Source organism: Dermacentor variabilis, chromosome 6 (genome assembly GCF_050947875.1).
Source record: "Dermacentor variabilis isolate Ectoservices chromosome 6, ASM5094787v1, whole genome shotgun sequence".
NCBI classification, from domain to species: domain Eukaryota; kingdom Metazoa; phylum Arthropoda; class Arachnida; order Ixodida; family Ixodidae; genus Dermacentor; species Dermacentor variabilis.
The window spans coordinates 139,126,752-139,149,856 of record NC_134573.1 but is presented as its reverse complement, the minus strand read 5'-3'; the positions used below and the strand labels follow the sequence as shown (position 1 = coordinate 139,149,856).

Here is a 23,105-nt window from a genome sequence, read left to right as displayed (position 1 = left end):
GGCATGACACAGAAACCTGCATAGATCCTATACCAAGACCTGCTGGAGACCGCTCAGGAATATGATCGCCGATCAGGTCGGTTCTTATTGCATGCCGACTGGAAAACGTGAAAGAAAATGCTTTTTGTTACAGCACCACGCGGGTTACATTCTGGGGGCAGCATCTCCGTGTGCGTGGCGTAAGTAACCTCTTCCTCGTGTTTCACGTCGGGAAAAACCGCATTTTCTAGGCCTAAACCGTGTCCTCCGAGACCACATGTTCAATGCAATCTCGGAGGCCACGCCTGGACTCATAGGTGACGGGTTAATAGAGCCTGGTCGGTTCCCATAACGATGCTACACTCTAGATTTTCATGTCGACTCGCGGTATCCTATAAGCTCATTTTTTAAGGGTATTTCCCGTCGTTTATGTCGACACAATAATGTCATCAGAAGCCAACAAACAAATACGCCAAGGACAATATAGCGGAAAATACTCGTACTTACTAATTGAGTAGAAGAAATGATAAATTACTGCAAATGAAAGTGGATAAAAAAGAACTTGCCACAGGTTGCGAACGATCCCACATCTTCGCATTACGCGTGGGATGCTCTAACCAATTGAGTTATCGCGGCGCCGTTTCCCCGTCCACTCCTTTGGGTATTTATTCTTCACTACTACAACTAACCCTGAGAGCGTTAGCCAGCGCCACAACTCACAAACCTTGGCGGCGGATGTGGAACATCCCTTCTGCCGCAGGCGTTACGATTACGTGATCCTTTAGGGTGAAGTCAACTAGTCAACAAGCCCACACATGGTACCTGAAGGCATCAATGTTGCCGGATTCGAGACCCTCGTTATTTCTACGGTTTGAAAATCGTGCTGCTGTGTCTTGAGTCAGGGGTTCAATCCTACCGACAATGCCAACAGTTCTACCATCTTTCCCTATGGTTCTACCAGCAGAGCGTTGCCATTGGAGCCAATACAACGCACGCACAAGTCTACATGTTATCGCTCATAACCGCTGCATTCACTATGGCAATATTTGTAGTCTTCTGACAAATACTTCGTAATTGTACGATTAACGAAAAAAAATCAGAACACTCTTCGTGAACCGCTTCGGTAGCAGCGAAAGTCTTTTAGCTCAATATCTTCTATGAAAAGCCCTTAGAGAGCATAAACGCGATGTTGATGGTCATATTTGGCAAGAACGCCCCTTCTGAGAGTCGAAGAAAAAGCACGACGTCGACGCCAACCATCATATGCAAGAAAAATTGCATAACGTGAACATCACGGTGTAGGTGCGATGTTGTAGGGATACTTGCAGTTACCGAGGTTGACGTCAAAAAAAAAAGGTTCATTGATGATATTGATGACCCGTTGGCTTACGAGGCACACCCGAAGTGGCACACACCCACAGCGGCCCCAGGAAACATACCAATGGTATAGGTGAAAGAAGAGGGGGTTAAGCGAGGGGCCCGATCTTTATTAATCCGATCCTGAGAAGCAAACAAACAAGGACACCAAGGACAACACAGGAGAAATTACTTGTACTTACTAACTGAATTAAAGAAATAATAAAGTAATGGCAATGAAAGTGGGTAAAGAACAACTTGCCGCAGGTGGGGAACGATCCCACGTCTTCGCATTACGCGTGCGATGCTCGAACCGATTGAGCTACCGCGGCGCCGTTTCCCCATCCACTTCTTGGGGTACTTTATCATTTCTTAAATTCGGTTAGTAAGTACAAGTAATTGCCCCTATGTTGTCCTTCACGGTTTCGTTTGTTGGCTTCTAATGAGAGAGACAGAGCAAGTAGAGGAACGGTAGGGAGGCCAACCAGACGAACATCCGGTTTGCTACCCTAAACTGGGGGTGAGGGAAAGGGGAATAGAAAGAAGAACAAAGGCTTCGCATGATACGATTAATAAAAATCAGGCCCCTCGGTTAACCCTCTTCTCGTTCACGTCGACACAATGGTATATGTGGGTCAGATTGGCGTCAATTTTAGATCACGATTAATCAGTTACCATACAGTACTTACATACATCCGACTTTATACGCGTAGGAGGAAACCCTTTTTAATGCGAAAGCATTATGTGCCCCATTACGCGAAAATCCGGCGTTGTTTGCGACATGACCGAAAGATGAGACCAAAAATAGCCGACGGCGCGAAGAGTAAAAACTCGTCAAGAGTACTCGGATTGACGTCAAACTTGTCAGGCAGGTTTCCGTAAACAAAGCAAATTAATGCCTTCGAAAATAAAATTAGGGAAATTTCGGCATCGAATTCATCCGGGCCTCCAGGGGGCGATGCGAGCATAATTTCCCGACGCCACGGTGTCTCCATGGTTATGGTTGACCAATGTTGTGACTAACTAGTGCGTGCGTCATTGCGCATGTGACGTCACTGCCTCCGTCACTGCCTCCGTCACTGCCTCCGTCACTGCCTCCATCACTGCCTCCGCAGAGCAAGTGAGCTCTTCGGATTTCATCGGTGCTGTGTCTACTGCAATGCACTCTCGACGCCAAATCAGGAGTGTATAAGACGAGGTGTGCCTATAGTGCGTGCGCCATTGCACACGCCACGCCGCTGCCTCCCGCGCATCACTTGCTCTTTGCATTTGCATTTCATCGGCGCTGTGTCTACTTCGATGCACTCCGAAGCGTCTACCCCAGCGTCAGCTGCGAAACGCGGTCGACCACGGAAGCACGCCTCAGATGACGAAGCGAAGGAACACAAAAGAAGACAACACAGTCACGACAGACCTACCATTAGGCATAAAATAAAATTCATCGTTCTGCAGCGAATTTTTTTTTTTTTGATCGCTCCTGCGATAATCGTGAAAAGGACTGAAAGCGATATGTGCGCATAAAGTACACGGCGGAGTCGGACGAAGACGTACGGATTATGAACCAAGGCCTTTACGACAAGCTGCTCGAACCAAAGAGTTAAGCAAGCACAATGCTCCAGTCCACGATTCACAGCGAAGAAAGTGCTTCATTTCAGTTACGCTGGTGCGAACGCGTGCATATATATTCTTTCGAGAGGAGGTCACACTTATTAACGATCCATTTCATTCACCGTTTCTCGCTCAATTGTCATTGGTCGCGCCGTGAGGCTGACACCAACGACAGGAGGCTGCAGGGCGACAACGTGATCATAAGCCAATGACGAAGGGCGTATAGAGAATAGAAAATGTAACTGATTGTCGCAACATATATAGCCCCGGTGTTCAGACTCACCCAGCGGTGCTTCGAAAAACACCCAGACCACCGCACACACGTCGCATTGAATTCCCCTTCACCGTGCACTACGCCCCTCCCCACTGCTACCCCGCAAACACGCCCACGCACACATAGAATGGCTCCACGCACGGCACACTACACACACACACACACACACACGCACACACACACACACACACACGCACACACACACACACACACACACACACACACACACACACACACACACACACACACACACACACACACACGCACGCACACGCACACACGCGCACACACACACACACACACACACACACACACGCGCGCGCGCGCGCGCGCAAGCGGACATCTTTCTTTACGACGGCGTTGCACCGCACAAGTGTCACACGCATGCCGACAGCAGAACTGACTTGAAGCGGAAACGCGAGAAGCGGTCTCCTCTGCAATCCTTTCAATCTTTTCCACCGCGGTTATTAATGACAGGCGCCTGGCATGGTTTCCCCTCCGGCGACCGTTATTAATAGCAGGGATTATTGCCGGCGACGACTCGGCTGGATCACGCAACTGTCCTCCGACACAACGAATAACGCGCATGTGGAGAGACCACATGCTTCATACAGCGAGCGCGGACTTGCCAACCTTAAAATGTAAAAAAAAATACTACCGCCGAAGCCACGAAACGCCAACATTTTGTTTAATATGCTAAACGTTGTTTCATTAGTGAAGACGCGCAGTGTTCATTAAAAAAAATACCTGTAGGGACGCTTCAGAAATGCACTAAAACATCGCGTCAGAAAATCCCCAGCAAGAAATTGTTTGCATCGCAGAGGAACGGCACTGTTCACGACGTCTATTCGTGAAATATCAATGTAACGATAAGCCAAAATTTCACCTGCCATCTTATAGGGTGACGCTGCCACGGCAATGGCTTATTATTATTTATTTTTCTTCGTGCCTTTGCTTTAACCCTCCGCTGCTGTTTCCGTCTTTCGCCTCGCCTTACCCTCCCCCCAGTGCAGGCTAGCAGACCAGAAGCGCTTGCGTTTAACTTCCCTGCCTTTCCCACTGCCGTTTCTCTCTCTATCTCTCTGTTATCATTTTAGTTACTGATTCCCAGGAGTACGACTATATTATCAACGACATTACAAGTAAGCGCATCATCATCATCATCAGCAGCAGCAGCAGCCTGGTTACGCCCACTGCAGGGCAAAGGCCTCTCCCATACTTCTCCAACTACCCCGGTCATGTACTGATTGTGGCCATGTCGTCCCTGCAAACTTCTTAATCTCATCCGCCCACCTAACCTTCTGCCGCCCCCTGCTACGCTTCCCTTCCCTTGGAATTCAGTCCGTAACCCTTAATGACCATCGGTTATCTTCATCCTCATTACGTGTCCTATCCATGCCTCCCCCCCCCCTCCATTTCTTTTTCTTGATTTCAACTAAGATGTCATGAACTCGCGTTTGTTTCCTCACCCAATCTGCTCTCTCCTTATCCCTTAACGTTACACCAACCATTCTTCTTTCCATAGCTCGTTGCGTCATCCGCAATTTAAGTAGAACCCTTTTCGTAAGCCTCCAGGTTTCTGCCCCATCGGTGAGTACTGGTAAGACACAGCTGTTATGCAGTTTTCTCTTGCGGGATAATGGCAACCTGCTGTTCATGACCTGAGAATGCCTGCCAAACACACCCCAGCCCATTCTTATTCTTCTGATTATTTCCGTCTCATGATCCGCATCCGCGGTCACTGCCTCCAGTGCCTCGCTACCTGTCGTAAATTGCTGTTCTCTTCCGAGACTGTTAAACATTACTTTAGCTTTCTGCAGATTAATTTTTAGACCCACTCTTCTGCTTTGCCTCTCCAGGTCAGTGAGCATGCATTACAATTGGTCCCCTGAGTTACTAAGCAAGGCAATATCATCAGCGAATCGCAAGTTACTAAGGTATTCTCTATTAACCCTTATCCCCAATTCTTCCTAATCCAGGTCTCTGAATACCTCCTGTAAACACGCTGTGAATAGCATTGGAGAGATCGTATCTCCCTGCCTGACGCCTATCTCTATTGGGATTTTGTTGCTTTCTTTATGGAGGACTACGGTGGCTGTGGAGCCGCTATAGATATCTTTGAGTATTTTTACATACGGCTCGTCTACACGCTGATTCCGTAATGCCTCCATGACTGCTGAGGTTTCGACAGAATCAAACGCATTCTCGTAATAAATGAAAGCTATATATAAGGGTTGGTTATATTCCGCACATTTCTCTATCACCTGGTTGATAGTATGAATATGGTCTATGGTTGAGTAGCGTTTGTCGGAATCCTGCCTGGTCCTTTGCTTGACAGAAGCCTAAGGTGTTCCTGATTCTATTTGCGAGATTACCTTAGTAAATAGTTTGTAGGCAACGGACAGTAAGCTGATCGGTCTATAATTTTTCAAGTCTTTGGCGTCCCCTTTTTTATGGATTAGGATTATGTTAGCGTTCTTCCAAGATTCCGGTACGCTCAAGGTCATGAGGCATTGCTTATACAGGGTGGCCAGTTTCTCTAGAACAATCTGCCCACCATCCTTCAACAAATCTGCTGTTACCTGATCCTCCCCAGCTGCCTTCCCCCTTTGCATAGCTCCCAATGCTTTCGTTACTTCTTCCGGCGTTACTTGTGGGATTTCAAATTCCTCTAGACTATTCTCTCTTCCATTATCGTCGTGGTTGCCACTGGTACTGTATAAATCTCTATAGAACTCCTCAGCCACTTGAACTATTTCATCCATATTAGTAATGATATTGTCGGCTTTGTCTTTTAACGCATACCCCTGATTCTTGCCAATTGATAGTTTCTTCTTCACTGCTTTTAGCCTTCCTCCGTTCCTGTGAGCATTTTATCTTCTATCCATATTATACTTCCTTATGTCAGCTGTCTTACGCTTGCTGATTAACTTCGAAAGTTCTGCCAGTTCTGTTCTATAGCTGTAGGGCTAGAGGCTTTCATACATTGGCGTTTCTTGCTCACATCAAAGCAAACGCACTGCGGTATATGGCTGCTAATGCGTTGTTATAGATCATTTTTATTGTTGTTCTTTGCGGGTTTTCTCTTTCTTTTTTTTTCCCAAGCCGTCGCGAGAAGCCCCAAGTGGATGCTCGCGCGAGCGAACGCTGTTAGCGCGCAGCGAAGCATATGGACGGAAGGCGCGGAGTGTTAATTCATCTCGGCCGAACTTCTTGCGTAGCTTCCACAGCGTAGACTGCAATGCATGGAACGGAATATACAGTGCGTATACACGTCCATGAGCGTGTTCATGACGTCCCGAGGGATACAGACAGTAATAAACAAATCAACTAACTGGTCAACTGCTCCAGGCTCAAAACACGTTCCCTGTTCTTGACGCGAAGCGATCTTACACCACCGGTAGGCGTTTATAGCGAAGCGATTACACCACCGATTTCAGAGTCCTAATCAACGCCCCCTTGCGGAGAAGCCATCGACGTTGCAGTTCTCTAAGGGCTGATTTGCGCTCGAGCCGCCCATCGCCGCAAGCCGCACCGCACGCGTGCGGTCGCGCGATAGACTGCACGTATCAAACACTTGTGCACCAATTTCGGTTTACAATGTGTAAGGTATACGCTGCGCACACAGTGGAAATGGTAATTTGTGCACAAGTGCTGGATTCGTGCAATTTTTCGCGCGACAATGTGTAAGGTATACGCTGTGCACACAGTGTAAATGGTAATTTGTGCTCAAGTGCTGGACTCGTGCAATTTTTCGCGCGACCGCACGCGTGCGGTCGCGCGAAAAAATGCACGAATCCAGCACTTGAGCACAAATTACCATTTACACTGTGTGCGCAGCGTATACCTTAGACATTGTAAACCGAAATTGGTGCACGAGTGTTTGATACGTGCAGTCTTTCGCGCGACCGCACGCGTGCGGTGCGGCTTGCGGCGATGGGCGGCTCGAGGTCAAATCGGCCCTAAAGCTTCGAAAGGTCACCGAGGGCGGGCGTAAGTGCGTGCGCGAGCGGACTTGGCAGACGGCTGCGCGCGGGCGCCGACCTTCGAATGTCGCCACCTCGTCACGACGGTGCCGACAGTGTCGGGCATGTGTTAGAAATGTCGCCGCGACATTTTCACCCCGCACAGTGCTCGCGGTGTATATATGCAGCACGCGCGCCCCGCGCTCGAAGAGGTCGCGGCGCGCGTCTTCGAGCGGAGTCAACGACCTCTAGACGCATGCAAAAAGCAAGCACACAGAATTTCCGCGAAGTTGTCGTCGCTCACTTCAATCTTGAAGGCAGGCCACGCGTGAATTGCGCGCGCGCGCGCAGGATCGGGATACACAACTCGAAGGCGCGATGAGATAACGAAGTTCTTTGTTCTTTTTTTAATCTTTTTCTTTTGCTTGAGGGCCCGGGATACCAAAGAGAAAGGCAGACACCTTAGACCGATAGCGAACCAGTCAAACCTCGCTGTAACGAAACGGGGCAAAATTATAAGTGGATATATAACGAAGAAAGTGAAATTCCCCTTGAAATCCTCACGGAGGTTCGAAGCGCAGTACACGCAATAATGGATATAACGAAGTAATTACGGCTCCCCCCTTCAACTTCGTTATAACGCCGTTTTACTTACTGCAAAACTTCGCTTTCCCCGAATCTCGCAGTAACGAGTTTGTTGTTAGAAGGCAAAGGTGAAGGTCAAATTTCCATTTCTTGAATTTGGCCCCGGAACCCCAGCGCCGGTACGTCTGCGACGTCACATATTTCGAAATATTTTGTTTCCTATACTAGGGCCGTTGTAACTCAACAAACGTTCTTGAAACTTGCCAAGTTCAGTTTGTGGCTTTTTTGGAACATTCATCCTTTCGGATAAAAACACCCGAACTAAGACCATCCCATTCTGGCTAAGGACGTAATCCTGAGCTGGTACGGGAACTACACCAGGAGTGGTCGCCACCGGTTTGTCTTGTTGGCGTCTTTTCTGGCTTGTCAAGCCTCTATATCGTAAGAGTGGTTTTTCTTGTCACTTGGACGGCGCTGAACTGTACGAGCGGCTGTAGCCGCCGCACCTTCCTGACGTGCCTTACCGCTGGGCTATCTCTCACTTCTTTACTCTGTTTTCTTCGCTACCCTTTTTATCCCTTTCCCCTCACCCGTACAGCGCCGTGGAGGTGCCCTCGCACGAGAGGCAGTAACGGCGCTGTACTTATCTCTTCCTTTTGCCCTTTAAAACCACTCCCACACACTGTAGAACAGTACTAATTTAGTAGAATGCCGCCGTAACCATTTTTATACTCAGCACCCCTTTAATCCAAAAAACCAATCACGGCGTATGAAGCGACTGATCTCTCCAAACTTGAAATCTGGTAGCGTATATACGACAGCGATTGAGAAATCAATATTTTTAACCAGCAAACGTGAGTAACCAATCGGATTGCGCCACGCCTACAGCAAAAGAATCGCCGCAACTACCACGGGCGTGTTATTTTACTAATTATCTCAGTACACTAGCAGCTTCAGCCAGCCCAATTACCATCCCAACAGATTTCAGTACCTCGGATTCAAATCGTCTATTGTCTCGTATTGAGGCTCAACTGCAGGAAATGATCCTTGTCGTGTCCCTACAGCCCACTAACGTGCAAGAATGAAGGCGACGCTACAGAATGTGGCCTATTACACTTTCGCGTCAAGGTGTGTATACCACTTCTAAATGTGTCCACACTGAGTGCGAAAAGACGAACTCACCTACAGACGCCGACACCCCAAGGAGGGAGCAGCGAAAGAAACAACCCCGAAGATGAGAAGCTCGAATCACGTGCGGCGTGGCCAGCCAATCCAGACCCTGAAAAAGGCAAACAAGGAAAGACAACTTTAAAGACCTCTTTATTGCCGTTAGGTTATAGCTAAAAGTGCGCGTTTCAGCACTATAGCGTGCTACTCTTCGCCATTTCCTTTTACTGTAGCAGACGACAAATTGAGTAAACATGTCCGCACGCTGTAAGCCTTTTCTGTTCATTATTTTTCCGGCGGTAAACTCACTCAGTAATGCTCACCGGCTGAAACTACCCACACCCCCAGAGAGCAAGTAATCATTGACGATCTACAACATGACCATGCGCATGCAAACGTGAGCACTATACAGGTAGGACACACATGGCATGAAAACATCGCTGCAGTCTTTTGCATTCGTGCGCTTTCTCGCCTACCTGCAGCCGTCCTTTCTCGCTCCCTTTTTTTAGCATTTCTTTCAGTGCAGAGAAGCCAAGTTTGAAGCCCACAAGTACAAATGTTCTACGGGGAGCACCAGTCGACAAGCGCCGGCTAACCTTTTAGAAAACACGCCGACCACTCGAATGCGATTTTCTTTTTTGCAACACAGTTCCGATTCAAAACACGCACGCACGTACGACGCAGTTCGCCTCGTTCGCGTGCGTCGTCCTCAACACTGCGGCATCGCAGGAGAAAACGTGAGTGACTGCGTAGCGTGCGCAGCGGCGATATGTGGAAAGCCGCCCATTTATTACGCACTACGCCTCTACCCACAAACCCGACGACCTCTTGCTTCTTGAAAGGTCGGTCGCCGGCCCCCATTCACACGTCAACAACTTATTAGTTCCCTTCACGCGCTTTCCGAGAGAAAATAAGACCGCGAGAAGGACGACAAATACTGGTAACACACGCGCGCATGGACTTTTTTTTAGGAACATCCTTGTACTTATCGTGTAATGGTGGCTCGTGTGCGCGTGTGTGGCGAGAAAGGTTCTTTACGGTATACGTTCCAGAAGGGCCCGCTCCAGCTGGGTGTGCTCCGCCCAGTCACGCGTCGCCTAGCAACGGAGACGCGCCTCTGCTGCACATCTGTTATCATTTTTACCCTTTGGCTTGTGCAGTACACGTTTTTTTTTTCTTTTCTTCCCCTAAGCTTCACTACAAGGCCTGGCAAGATGGTTCCCGTCGAGGGCAGCTGAGCGACCCCGCGAACCAGGTGAAGGAGGGGGTTAGGCAGATCTCGCTTTAGCAGCCGCAGAAGACGGCACAGGGAGACGTTGTTACTGCCAACTTGCTTTACTGTATAACGTATCCAATTGGAGAAGTCATACGGAAGTTCATGTTCGTAGCTGGACGGTTGCATACGCAGCGTGGGCCCTGCTGGAACGCACTGTAATGAACTTATCGCGCATGTGGCGGCAAACCCTTGCCTCGTCGTCTGCGCTGCCACACCGCGGCGCGCAGACGTCGCAGCAGACGACAACCGACGTGCCCCGTGCGAAGAACAAAAGAAAACGCTCCTCGAGCTCTATCCTCCACTTTCGCCGTAGTCGAGACGAGCCCGATTTAGAAGCGCCCGCGTATGCAAGCAAGCGGTGAACAAACTCTCGAACACCACAAATAGCGTCCGACTATAGCTCGCTATCGCGGGGAGCGCGAAGCGTGCACAAACGCGCAGACACGCGAGTTGGAACTTAAAAGCGCGCGCTTACACGGCTCTCGCCAGAACGCTCTGCCTTGCGTATAACGTCGGACGTTTCCTTTTATCGTCTTCTTCTACCTGTTTTGCTTTTCGAGAAAAAGAAAGAAAGAAAGAAAGAAAGAAAGAAAGAAAGAAAGAAAGAAAGAAAGAAAGAAAGAAAGCAATGGTGGTCTTAACGACAGCAAGAGAGTAAGTCGGATGGAAAGTTCACGTTGTGAGGAAGCGAAACACGCGAACGAATACGCGCCGAACCTACCGAAAAAGAAGAAGAAATACTCGTCGCGCAGACTTTCCTGTTACGAGCGCTGACGGGAAAAGTGGAACGAATTCCTTTCCTCGATTTAACCGGGCGGAGAAACGCGCGGAGATTTTGAACGCTCGCAATTTTCGTTTGCCCTGGCCAGCCACTTCTCTGTGTGTGCGTATATATATATAGTATACAGTATATCTAGGGGCAAGGACATAAACCTGCGCCGTCTGGCGTAAGAGCTGGAGAGCTGCAACAGATTACATGTAAAAAAAAATGTTGCGTAAGGAGTGAAGCGTGAACTGAACCGAGGAAACAGCTTGTGGAATCACAAGGCGCCAGGCCGTGTTCCTTTTTGCTTTTTCGTTTTAAATGCTGCAGAACTTCACTACCTCCCCCCTCCCCCCTCTTATTTTTCTAAAACTATGTGGTCTCAAAGTTGTACCGACGTAACCTATATGTAGCATAGGTCCGCTGTCAAAGTATAATTCACCTTCATAGTCAGCGCTACACAAATGCATGGAAATATATTTGGAATGCAACACTGAAATGCAATCGAGTGCGCCGATCTTGAAAGCACGTGGCGGCCTCAGTACGAATTGATAAGCCAGTCTAAAACTTTATGGCTCGAAATGGTATTGTCTGCCTTCCGTAGATAGTACGAACCCTTTGGGGATTATTTTAAACGGCGAATGTAGAATTATCACGATGAATCATCTGTATACTGTTTCGATAATGACCAAAACGTTAGAATGGTTACTGAGGCCGGTAAGCCACAATGCCTAATTTACGTGCAACGAGCTCGCGGTCAACGACGAAAAGTTCAACCTCTCTGAAAATGGAAGCGTCACGTGTAGAACTACGAAGTGCGCGCGAGTGATGATTATCCGCACCGCTTGACGTACACTGTACAGTACACTGTACTCTTAATACCGTCCGACTAAAGGTGGGTAGAACATCAAATATTATCCTTCCACGCACGCAGGTTCTGCCAACTAAGTTGAATATACCGAATATACACGATTCTAGCAGGCACGTTTTTTTTTTTTATTAATAAAAAGAGCGTTCAAACTGACGATGCTCACTAAAGAATGAGCCTCATTGCTAGGTAGCTAGCCACACTGCCATCCAAGAGACATTGTTGATTTACGCCTTGGTTTGCGGTCGCCATTTCCCAAGTTTGCTGTATACGCATGTCGTATCGCTTCTGCTCCACCGCCTTTTGTGGAGGTACGTAGCCCAGTGGCAGGATGCCAAAAAAAAGAAGACGTTTTCATTACGAGGCATCCCTCAAGAATAAGGTGATCCTAGTGGCAGAATAACAGGGTAACCGGGCAGAGTCGTATGTACTCTAGCGTTCCCGAAACGTGCGTCGTCGCCAACTGGCAGCAACAAAAAAAAGTTTGTAATGCATGATATAGAACTGAAGACGACTTTCTGTGGTCAGCAGTCAGCGACAACCCGCCGTGGTTGCTCAGTGGCTATGGTGTTGGGCTGCTGAGCACGAGGTCGCGGGATCGAATCCCGGCCACGGCGGCGGCCGCATTTCGATGGGGGCGAAATGCGAAAACACCCGTGTGCTTAGATTTAGGTTCACGTTAAAGAACCCCAGGTGGTCAAAATTTCCGGAGTCCTCCACTACGGCGTGCCTCATAATCAGAAAGTGGTTTTGGCACGTAAAACCCCAAATATTATTATTATTAGTCAGCGACAGGGAGGGCGTCGTCGGACTTCGACAGCGACTAGCCGCTAAGATTCAGTTGTGGGCGTCTCCGTGTGCTTTTGCATGTTTCACAAGATCGTTTCAACACGCTACGCGTCAACTCAGGTTTCGTTAATTGATGTGCGCGATAGAATCGGCGCCAAGTTACTTTTGTTTTTGTTTTGTTTTTAGATATTCGGGCGGTAAAGTAACTGCACGTGACAATCGGGGGCGCCGTAGACCCGCGCAAATATGGTATTTGTAAAAGAAAAAAAATTTTCCGCTTACTTAACCCGAGGAGGAACGATAGTGTAGTAGCAGCGTCCCACATACGCGAACGCAACGACTATACACCTCTGACTCCCCCCTCCCACATCGCCCCCCCCCCACGCTCCCAGGTCCCCCACACCGCGATCGCCACGTTTGTTCTTTCTTTTTTTTCTCTCTTTCCCTCGCCGAGACGGCGCGTGTCACTGGCTTCGATTCTAGTACAAGGAAAAAGCTGCACCTATATACACCCCTCGTGTCCTCGTCGTCACCTATACCAGTGTCGCCGCGGTCGTCGCAGCCGAGACAAACCTCATCGCACCGTCCCCGCGTTCGACTTTCCAAGACGCGACTCAAGCCAAATGTAAGCCGCAGGGCTTCGAAATTAGCCTCCTTCGGCGGCTGCGGTCCCGCAGCTTCGCGTACATACAGATACACGCGCGGGAGGAGACTCCGCGCCAATCGCAGCTCACGCGCGCGCGAACGTTTCCGCATCCCAAAACGTAAACTCGCCAAGACGGCGACGACGACGACGACGACGAGAAAACCTGTTTCTGCACCGGTATATACCAAGTATACGCACAGGCATGCCCATGCACTCACTGGCTGCTATAACCTCCGTCCGCTGATGCGGCTTCGCCGTGGATTACTTATACTCCTGCGGCTGCTATAATACTATCCCCTGGCGTTTTCCTTCTGTCTTTCTTTTTCTTACCCCTTTCCCACTCTCTCCCTCCCCGCGCAAGAGGTTGCGTACGCAACGCAACCGCGTGTAATGCGCGTGTGCATCGGTATGCGCGCACCGTGTAGTTATACAGGCGAGCACGGTGTTCCGCGGGTAAGCCAAGCGTGCGCCACGCGAGCTTCGATTGCGCAATCGACAACAGCCGCCCGCTTGCTCGCTTCTTCGGTGTCGATGCTATAGGCCGCTTCAAGCGTTCGCGAATTCGCCACGCACCTGAATAGTGGGAGACCCGCCCCCTCCAATAGGTGGCGGGAATGCCGAAAACGCCGTCGGTCTCGAAAGCGGTATATGCGCGCGGGTCGCCTTTCCGCGACTATACACGGGGCATGCACTTTACCACACGCGACGCAAACGCCCGTGCGTGTGTCGCCACTTTTTGCACGTGTTGCAAAACGGCGAAGCCGACATGTGGCAGCGCTGGCCACATTCCTGTGACGTCACTACTTTCGACACGAAAAAAGCGGGTCAGTGGCGTGCCAACTATGTTTCGCGGGGGGGGGGGGGGGGCTAGCCTCCTCTTTCGCTATCTGTCTTTATCTCTCTCTGTGTGTGCATATATATATATATATATATATAAACTCTCACTGTGAGTTATCTTTGTCGTTGACCGCCCTGATTATCAGTCACACAAAAATGGACCATTACAACCCACTGTAGCAAAACTTTTTGAAGCGTGCGCTAGGCACGTTGCTAGGCTACTACTCCTTGAAAAGGCCCCCGCCATCTGCCATTGGGCTGCGCCGATTGATGCCAATCCACGCGCCTCCAGCTGCAGGTGCGCACTGCCTATAGTGGCGCGTCAGCCCGCAAGTCCAAATTTTCCAGCTGCCGTTCGAGGACTGTCTGAGTGAACGCGGCCGCTAGGCGGCGGCACTGGGTCTGGACAGTGTTCGCCATAACGTCGATTCCCAGCACACGCTGCGCGACAGATGCAACGGGCAGAGCGCTCAAGTATCAGGGTGTTTAGAAAAAAAGTTTATTCAACAAGAGACGATACGAACACTGAGTCACAATCACAACACGATTCCACCGGGACGATCACATATACGAAGTACGAAGCACTGTATATACGGCACGTTTTCAAACAGGTGTCCCAGCCCTCACTCACTAAGACATAACCACATAGATCCACGCAACACACAGTTACACAGCAACTAATTGTCAGGTTATATAAAACGATGTTGAGATATACAGTGTACAAAATGGTTATGTACAATGACGATACGACATAGACATTTTACATAATTTTGAAGTGTTGCTATGAGATGGGTATATACAAAAATGATCGAGAATCAGGGACAGATATACATCGTGCGCACACGTGCGTCACACGCGAGTGTGCGGAATTGCAGCATGCATTCTCATTTTTATAGGCCCTCCGCCAAGCGCGAGTGTCTCATTGAACTAAATTTTTTTTTTCGAAGTAAACTGCATCAGAGAATTCGTAACGTGCGACTTACACACAAGCTGCAGACATTATAGCTTCGGATTGTAATTCGAATGCGCGAGGAAACATCATTCTGTTACGCGGAAACTCAAATACAAAAGCTCTTTTCCGGCAGCCGTTTGAGGTCTGTCTTGAGTGCCAGCGCCGCTATAGGTGGCGGTACTGTTTTGGCGTGAGCACAGAGCGAGCCCGCGAAAAGTCCCGACCAGCTAGAGGCTGACAGCTTCGCCATAAAATAATCATTGACCCAAGTTGACATGAAAGAGGGTCAGCAGAGAGCGATAAATACCCAGCGGCATTATTACAAAAGGCCGCACAAAACCAGTGACCCAAGTTGGCATCAAATTTCTTGAAGAGCGCCACATACCCAGTGACTCAAGCTGGTCCAGCGGTTGTCTTGAATCCGGTTGCCCCTTCACATTAGCCCAGGGCTCTACCCATTTGACCATGGACTACCTAGTCCATACCTAGCACGTACCCAGAGTTACATACCCAGCGACCCAAGTTGGTCCGACGGTTGGTTTTGAACCCGGTTCCCCTTATACAGCAGCCCGGTGCTCTGCCCATTTGACCACGGACTACCTCTCACCCAAGTTGGCGGGAAAGAGGTTAGGCGCGGACACGCGCATAGATGCATAGTGACAGACATATTGCAACCTGCACCAAGTTCCCATGGAATGCTAAAACGCGTATAGGTCCCGTGAAGGAGGAGAAACAGACGGAAAGACAGGGAGGTTAGTCAGTCCTCAAGCCGGCTGGCTACCATGTGCTGGGGAAAAGGGAATAAAAAATTATAGAAAAGAGAAGTTACAGAAATACGGAAGGGGAAAAAGGGCCCGTGAAACTCTTCAGGAATCAAGATGCGACAGTTCCATCAGCGACAACGGAAATAGCTACGTTAACACGAACCCGACAAAGTCGCGTCGAGTGCGCTTGTCGGGTCGAAACTGGGTTCGTGCAAAACGCTCGCGGTTCGGGCCGGGCGAGCTAGCGAGTGTCGACGCGAGTTCGGTCAACCCGCCTGCGACAAAGGTTGGGTCGACTCGCCCGACCCACGTGGCAACGATGCATGGGAAATCGGTCGGGTCGAGCCGAGCCAGCTCGACTTGCGACTCGACTGGCTCGCGTCGAGTTCATGCAAAACGAAGCCAAAGCCTCCGCGAGATGACGAAAAGGGAGCAAACTACAACCGCGCGCTCGGGCGCCAACTTGCTTGGCCGCACACCAAAGATCCATGGCCCGCGCTGCGAACAACAAACAAAGAGAACACCCGTTTCAAGCCTTTCACAGAGCGTAGGCGCGGCGCTTCGTTAAAGCCAAGGGGGCGCTCCGGTAAGGCGATCTGCCCGAGATAATGACATTCGGTCGGAGAGCAACGATTCGTCGTTCAGGGAACCCACTCGCAAGGTGAGGACAACGGCACCGAAAAAAAAAAAAAAAAAGACTCTCGGCGCGGCGCATTTAATGCGAAGAGGGCGCGCGTTCATCCAGAGAGACTCGTGGGTAAGCGTGTATATAACGTCCCGGACGCGGTATCGTTGTCCCATTCTTTACTACGAGCGCTCGTTCACGCTCACGTGCACTCGAAGTATTGACAATAAAAGAGCGCGGAACTTTTAAACAAAATGTAGGGGGAAATGAAGCCAGGGGAGGCAACCTCAATTTTTAAGCGCCACATACGCCAGCGAAAAGTGAAGCCAATTTGACGGAAAGGTGCGGCCAATGGCAACACTGGCAGTGGCGCATGTCTATGCACTATCGTGGACAAGTAAAACGTACCGAGGCTTCCGATTTTTGCCATTATTCACGACCATCTGTGCCCAACGGAAAATGAAGGCAATATTATATATATATATATATATATATATATATATATATATATATATATATATATATATATATATATATATATATACAGACGGACTCAATTGTTCATCGAAACGCAGGCGCCGATGCCAGGAATCGATTCGGTGTGAGCTCGTGATCAGCACCGTAATTAACGCCATAGCCAGTGAACAGACACTGCGGTTCGATTATGCCGAAGTGCGCCTAAAGCAAAAGCCAGCAAAGCAAAGGTAACCCGGGAGTTCAGCTCGGATGATTAATTCGAGCTCTTTCCAAGACCTTTCGGACTGCCACGGTAGAAACTTGGAACAGTAACTCGCGCCACTACTCCACAATAGCCGCTAACGCTACGATGTTGCACAAGTAGAAGACGGATTTCCAAGGACACGCGACTTACAGCATGCGCGAAGTGTTACACTTCAAGGCGGCGTCAACCGTCGCCGTGGCAACAACGCGGCCGCGTCTTAAGGAGTCCCGTCGCCGAGCTCGATTTCTCGGAAACAACTTCGCCGGGGTTCACTTGACACCAAACGGGCGCAAAAGCCGAGTTGAAAGAGTTGCAACACGTCGGCGAACAGGAGCGCGATCGTTGCGCAGCCCGCCGGCGTTCTTTTCAATTTAGTTCGCCCACCGAACGACGCGTGGGCGAACCGCCGTGCGGGGAAGGGGCATTGTAGGGCGGTGTCGCTGGACGGAGAGCGGTAGATCCTGTTATCCCGATTCGGCCCGTCCGGGCACGCGCGCTTCTTGGAATTTCGCGGCGGTATACAGCGCTTTGACCACGTTTTCGTCAGAGTAGCTCGCGTTTCTTTATACGGCGAAGCTGTTTTTAAAAGCTAAGCTCCCTTTCTTTTTTTTTTTTTTTTTTTTTTGCCTACTCTCCCGGATTTGGAGGGGCCGGTGGTGGGGGCGTCTGCTACTGGGTCGATCGGAACCTCGGCGAGCATACTTGTGGATGCGAGTATACACGCAAAGATGCTGTCTTGCTCGATCGGCCGGTACCAGATAGAGTGCACATTGGCACCGGATGTATTTGGCGGCAGGTGACGTTCGTGAGCCCCGACATGAGCTCCAACGCGAGCCCACCATCGTCGTCAGTTCATCGCTCCATTCTGATCCATCATTCCTTCGTTGTCATGCCGTGTTCACTCCGTCGTCGTCACTGCATTGTCTCCACACCGGCGTCATTCCGCCGTCGCCATCATTCTACCGGCATCGTGCCGCCCTGATCACGCAGTCACGTTAATCGCACCATCCTAATCTTACCGTTGTCGTCATGTCGTCTTCATTGCGCCTGTCATCAGTCGTCATCGCCGTCGTGCATTCGTTGCCATACCGTCGTTGCGATGCCGTCGCCATCGTTACGTGTATACCGTCGTCAATGCCTTCGTCATCGTTATATCGCCATCGTGCTGCCGTCGTCGCAGCCACGCACTCGTCGTAATCATATATAGCGCCGTTATCGTTCCGTCGTCGTCATGCTCGATTTTAATGAGGTCGTTGTCACGCGTTCACGGTCACACCGCCGTAGTGATGTCGTCGCGGTCGTATATAGCATCGTCGCATTCCCGTCATAATTTCGGGCTTGCGTCATCCCACTGTCATCCTATACCTTCGTCGTCATTCCAGCGCTCGCCAGCCCGTCGTCGTCGTCATCTCACTCCCATACCGTCGTCGTCGATCCCCGCCGTCGTGTTCGTTCCATCGTAGTCATGTGTGGGATGCGGATGTTTGAGCGCCACCAGCAGATGTCGAGCGAGGCGTTTCCCGGTGCTTTCTTTCTTTCTTTCTTTCTTTCTTTCTTTCTTTCTTTCTTTCTTTCTTTCTTTCTTTCTTTCCTTTTTTAGGATTCTGTTCCCATCGGATATACGCCCTTCGCCTAGCCAACTCTGCGCGGTGCAGCCAAAGCTATGCGGCCGACCAGAATAAACAACCAGAAGGAGGGGCGGCCCCCTCCTCCGTCATTTGCCTCTCGTGACTGAACGGGAGATTCACCAAACGATCAGGGGCCAAAAATGGCCGACCCGTCCTGTGGCGACCTTCCACGCTCTTCGAGAGAGCACCGTAACGTACGGGCCTCGAAAATCGCGACGAACTGATTTCCTAGGGGATAACGACAGTTCGCGCATGCAAATTGTCTGTCTGATCTGCGGCACGCGACCTTTAGGTTCGGTCGACGCGCGCGATTAACGACTCATGCGCCAAGCACGTGCTGAACGTCGATAAACGTCGCCGCAGACTTGACGCCACTCTCTCCTTCCCAATTGAAGAAAGAAAGAAAGAAAGAAAGAAAGAAAGAAAGAAAGAAAGAAAGAAAGAGAGAAAGGGGACGTTCTCATACGATGAGAACATTTCCACAACTGGATAATTAGACCTACGAAATACACGACCGCGGCTACAGCTCCAGACGAGTCGACGCGGTGCGTTCCCTGCGTGCGGGCGCGAACCCTAGGGAGACGCGGATTGCGTCCCACGAGTGGCTTCCCGAAGCAGTGTCGTACTACGACCCTCGCCCGCCAAAATTTGCGAACGCACGCACACGCGAGACGAGACCGACGACGTGGAGGACGAGATCGAATCGTCGATGACGGCGCAGCAGAGAGGAGACGGGTGGGAGAGAGGGCTCCATATCACGCCGCTGACGCCCCAAACAGGTTTGGCGGTGGGGAGGGAAGCGGGGGGGTAGGGAGGGTGGGGGGAGGACGGAGACGTGGAAATGCCGGCGCGGGGCCTTCACCCCAGCCGCCGAGCGGCGCGGAGCCGAGGTCGCGTACGAAGACCTCTGAGCGAGGGACTTTCGCTCGCCCAGCCCAAAACGCCGAAGTCATCGCGAGACGGTGTGCGACGTGAGGACCCCCCCCCCCCCTTCTCCGATCCGCTGATCATCGTCACTGCGCGCCATGGAATGCTACGCTACTGAAACAATGGAACGCCGGTATAGTCCGTATCAGTTTATGCCATAGAGCAACGGCACTCTTACACCCCTTTGGGGGGCCCACTTGTCACCAAACGATCACCGTCATCGACCTCGCGTGCATTCTCTCGAGCACACACATACTGCAGCGCGCTAATTACCCGTCGGGAACGCTGTGTGTCACGCAGATACGCCCCTGCCGTTCTTTGGAGACATATAAGGTACCATGGGAGCGCGGTGTTAAAAGGAAATACACGCAAAAATGGATCAAGGTTATTTTATTCGAGGTTATTCAAGATTAGCTCAAAAGTGGAGTGCAATTCTTTCTTAGGGGTGCAGCACTTGGTTCAATTTCTGACTCCCCCATTCTCGCGTGCTTCGACATGTCCCTGTGGAGTACGCGTATGCACTGCTCGTGCGCGAACAACGGTAACTCCCAAAAGGGAGTTTACCATGGGACAAGCAACTGACTGTGCTACCTACCAGACTACCAACTGAAGTTACCGTAACTAGCGCCGCGGTGCCCCACTCTTATCGGCCATGCGGATAATACCGTAATCCTCTGTAAAGTACGCGCTACATTCGCGGCGTGACGGAAACGTTCACCGTACGACCACATAATGTATCTTCCGTATGACGTGATCGATACAGCGTTACTAAATCTCTCGAACGTAAGCAAGATCGCTCGCTCCAGTGCGATTTTTCTTCTTAAAAAGAAAAAGGTTACATACTGCCTTAACTTCGGTTTACGAGCATACACTATAGAAAGTAACTGGTGTTGGAACGCGAAGGCCGGAGAGTGAAGGCTGACGCGATCAGGCTGATCCTCTTGCTCCCCACACCCGCCGTAGTTGCTCAGTGGCTATGGTATTGGGCTGCTGAGCACGAGGTCGCGGGATCGAATCCCGGCCACGGCGGCCGCATTTCGATGGGGGCGAAATGCGAAAACACCCGTGTGCTTAGATTTAGGTGCACGTTAAAGAACCCCAGGTGGTCAAAATTTCCGGAGTCCTCCACTACGGCGTGCCTCATAATCAGAAAGTGGTTTTGGCACGTAAAACCCCAAATATTATTATTATTATTATTATTATATTGCTCCCCGCGAAATAGAGGGCAAGCAATACACTAAACAGAGGATAGACCGAACACGAGGGAAAAAGAAAGAAAGAAAGAAAGAAAGCACGGAGCACACAGGAAGGGCCCACGGCACTCTATGCTCTCGACGCATTTCAACTCATTAAAACATCCTCGCCACTCTGTGGCAGCTCTCCCGGATGTGCCACGCCCGCCATGCATCCAGAGGACGATGACACTTCGTCACCAGTTCATCACTGAGAAGCCTCCACCTCCACAAAAATTAAGACTCGGAATAGAGTTGTCCAACATTTAAAAAAATATATCTACTTCTTCGCCCTTTTCTACACCGAGAGTGTTGGAACGCTTCGGCGCAAGAGCTATACACGTGACACTACACGTGGCCAACGATGGCGGTCCAGTCAAATTGACTCGACAGCCCCTGGGATCCGGCCAGGTGAACTTGGGACTGTTCGTTTAAAAAGCAAAAGTTTGTGTATCCCTCTCTGAATTCACCACTCGCTCTTTCTTGACGACTACCACTGCAAATCATTTTCCGCGACAAAAAAAAAAAGAAAGAATTATCGCTTATGTCGCGAATCCCTCCTAACGGATAAACAGCCCTACGTAACAGTTCGTATACAAAGCAATAAAGCGTAGCCATCGCGGGTTTCAACAACGGGTTTCGCCGCAAGCGAGAACGGCGAATGAAATGCCCCTGCACGATGGTCTATAGTCGCATTTACGCGTCCATAATACACCATCGCGCGAACTCGGATGCAGCACAACATTTCAGCGCGCGTCAAAATATATCTTACGGTTAATGCTGAACTAAAGACGTCAGAACGCTTCCCCAAAGTGACCTTCAATGTCTCTACACATATTTCCTTTCACCTATGCTAATATCTTTACGTCCGTTTACAACTTTACCCAAGTGCAGGGGGTCGCCAGCCAGCCCTTACAACGGCTAACCTCTCTCTCTCTCTCCGAAGATACCTCGTGGTCGCAGAGAGTTCTGAAAATCCATATTGCGCAATTATGAAACACAGTCAAGATTTTACTATTACTATTGAAATACTGACACGTGTACACTGTTTTATCGGTGACAGTTTTTCACCGACCAACAAATGTTAAGCCTGTCTCGGTGCGAATTTGCTTGCGATTTTCGCACTTACGGATTCGCAAGTGCGAATTCGTACGGTACGGCGCATAAGTGCGAATGGTACGGCCCACTTGCCGCAAGTAGTTGCTTTCTTCCGGGCGCAAGTTCGCCCAATAAGAACCGAATGATGTGACTCGGACTTGTGCCACTTTCACCGTGACATCTGGTGGAGGTGCTTCGTCGTGAACCGGGCACCAGCTGCAAGCTGCGAGAATAACCCAAACCGCGTGAAGACAACATCGGCGTCGCCCCGTACTTGCGAGCTAGCCGCAGACTTCGAGGACTGCATGCCAGAGCTTCTACCGAGAAGGACAGAAAGATCCGAGCCCAGTGCGGAACGTAAATAGTGTCACTACAACGTGACAATATCGATCGAGCCCCTCCCTGGGAGTTCGAAACATAGCCCCGGAACAACGCAGAGGTGATCACCCCGCAGGGTTCCCCACTAGCTCGCGCGGACCGGACGTGGACACCCGCTGATATATATATATATATATATATATATATATATATATATATATATATATATATATATATATATATATATATATATATAATGAGGAGGACTCTCTCTCTCTGGGTAGCGCAGATGACGCGATGCTGCAGCATACAGCGCGGAGTCGGCCTAATGGTCGACCGGCCGGCTGACACGGTCGCTGCAGCTGTCTGCATGGGCGAGGATGCTGTGCGCAAGGTGGTCGCTTTCGCTCTCCGCGGCCGAGAGACCCCGGGCAGCCGGCGTGCGCGTACTCCTCGAACGAAGGGGAGGACGGGAGGCACGAGGAGGTGTCTCTCGTCAGACGAGTCCTCGTGCCAGGGGAGGTGCCGCGCCGGCGCCTTCACCACGCAAATGTGCGCTCGGCAGACGAGGCAGAAGGTGTGTGCGAGTGTGTGTGTGTGTGTGTGTGTGTGTGTGTGTGTGTGTGTGTGTGTGTGTGTGTGTGTGTGTGTGTGTGTGTGTGTGTGTGTGTGTGTGTGAGAGAGAGAGAGAGAGAGAGAGAGAGAGAGAGAGAGAGAGAGAGAGAGA

The 23,105-nt window shown here is 50.3% G+C and overlaps 1 protein-coding gene and 1 non-coding gene across 8 annotated transcripts in view; both read right to left on the bottom strand.

Moving 5' to 3' along the window:
• LOC142585313 (solute carrier organic anion transporter family member 74D-like) overlaps positions 1 to 23,105 on the bottom strand; it is a 572,676-nt gene that overhangs the window by 96,182 nt on the left and 453,389 nt on the right. For all 7 annotated transcript variants that reach the window (XM_075695987.1, XM_075695988.1, XM_075695986.1 and 4 more), the window contains exon 2: positions 8,950 to 9,046. The gene's annotated coding sequence lies outside the window, so the exon portion shown is untranslated. The remainder of the gene's footprint in view (positions 1 to 8,949; positions 9,047 to 23,105) is intronic.
• Positions 1,595 to 1,667, bottom strand: TRNAT-CGU (transfer RNA threonine (anticodon CGU)). The gene has a single exon. It is a non-coding gene; the product is annotated as a tRNA-Thr (tRNA).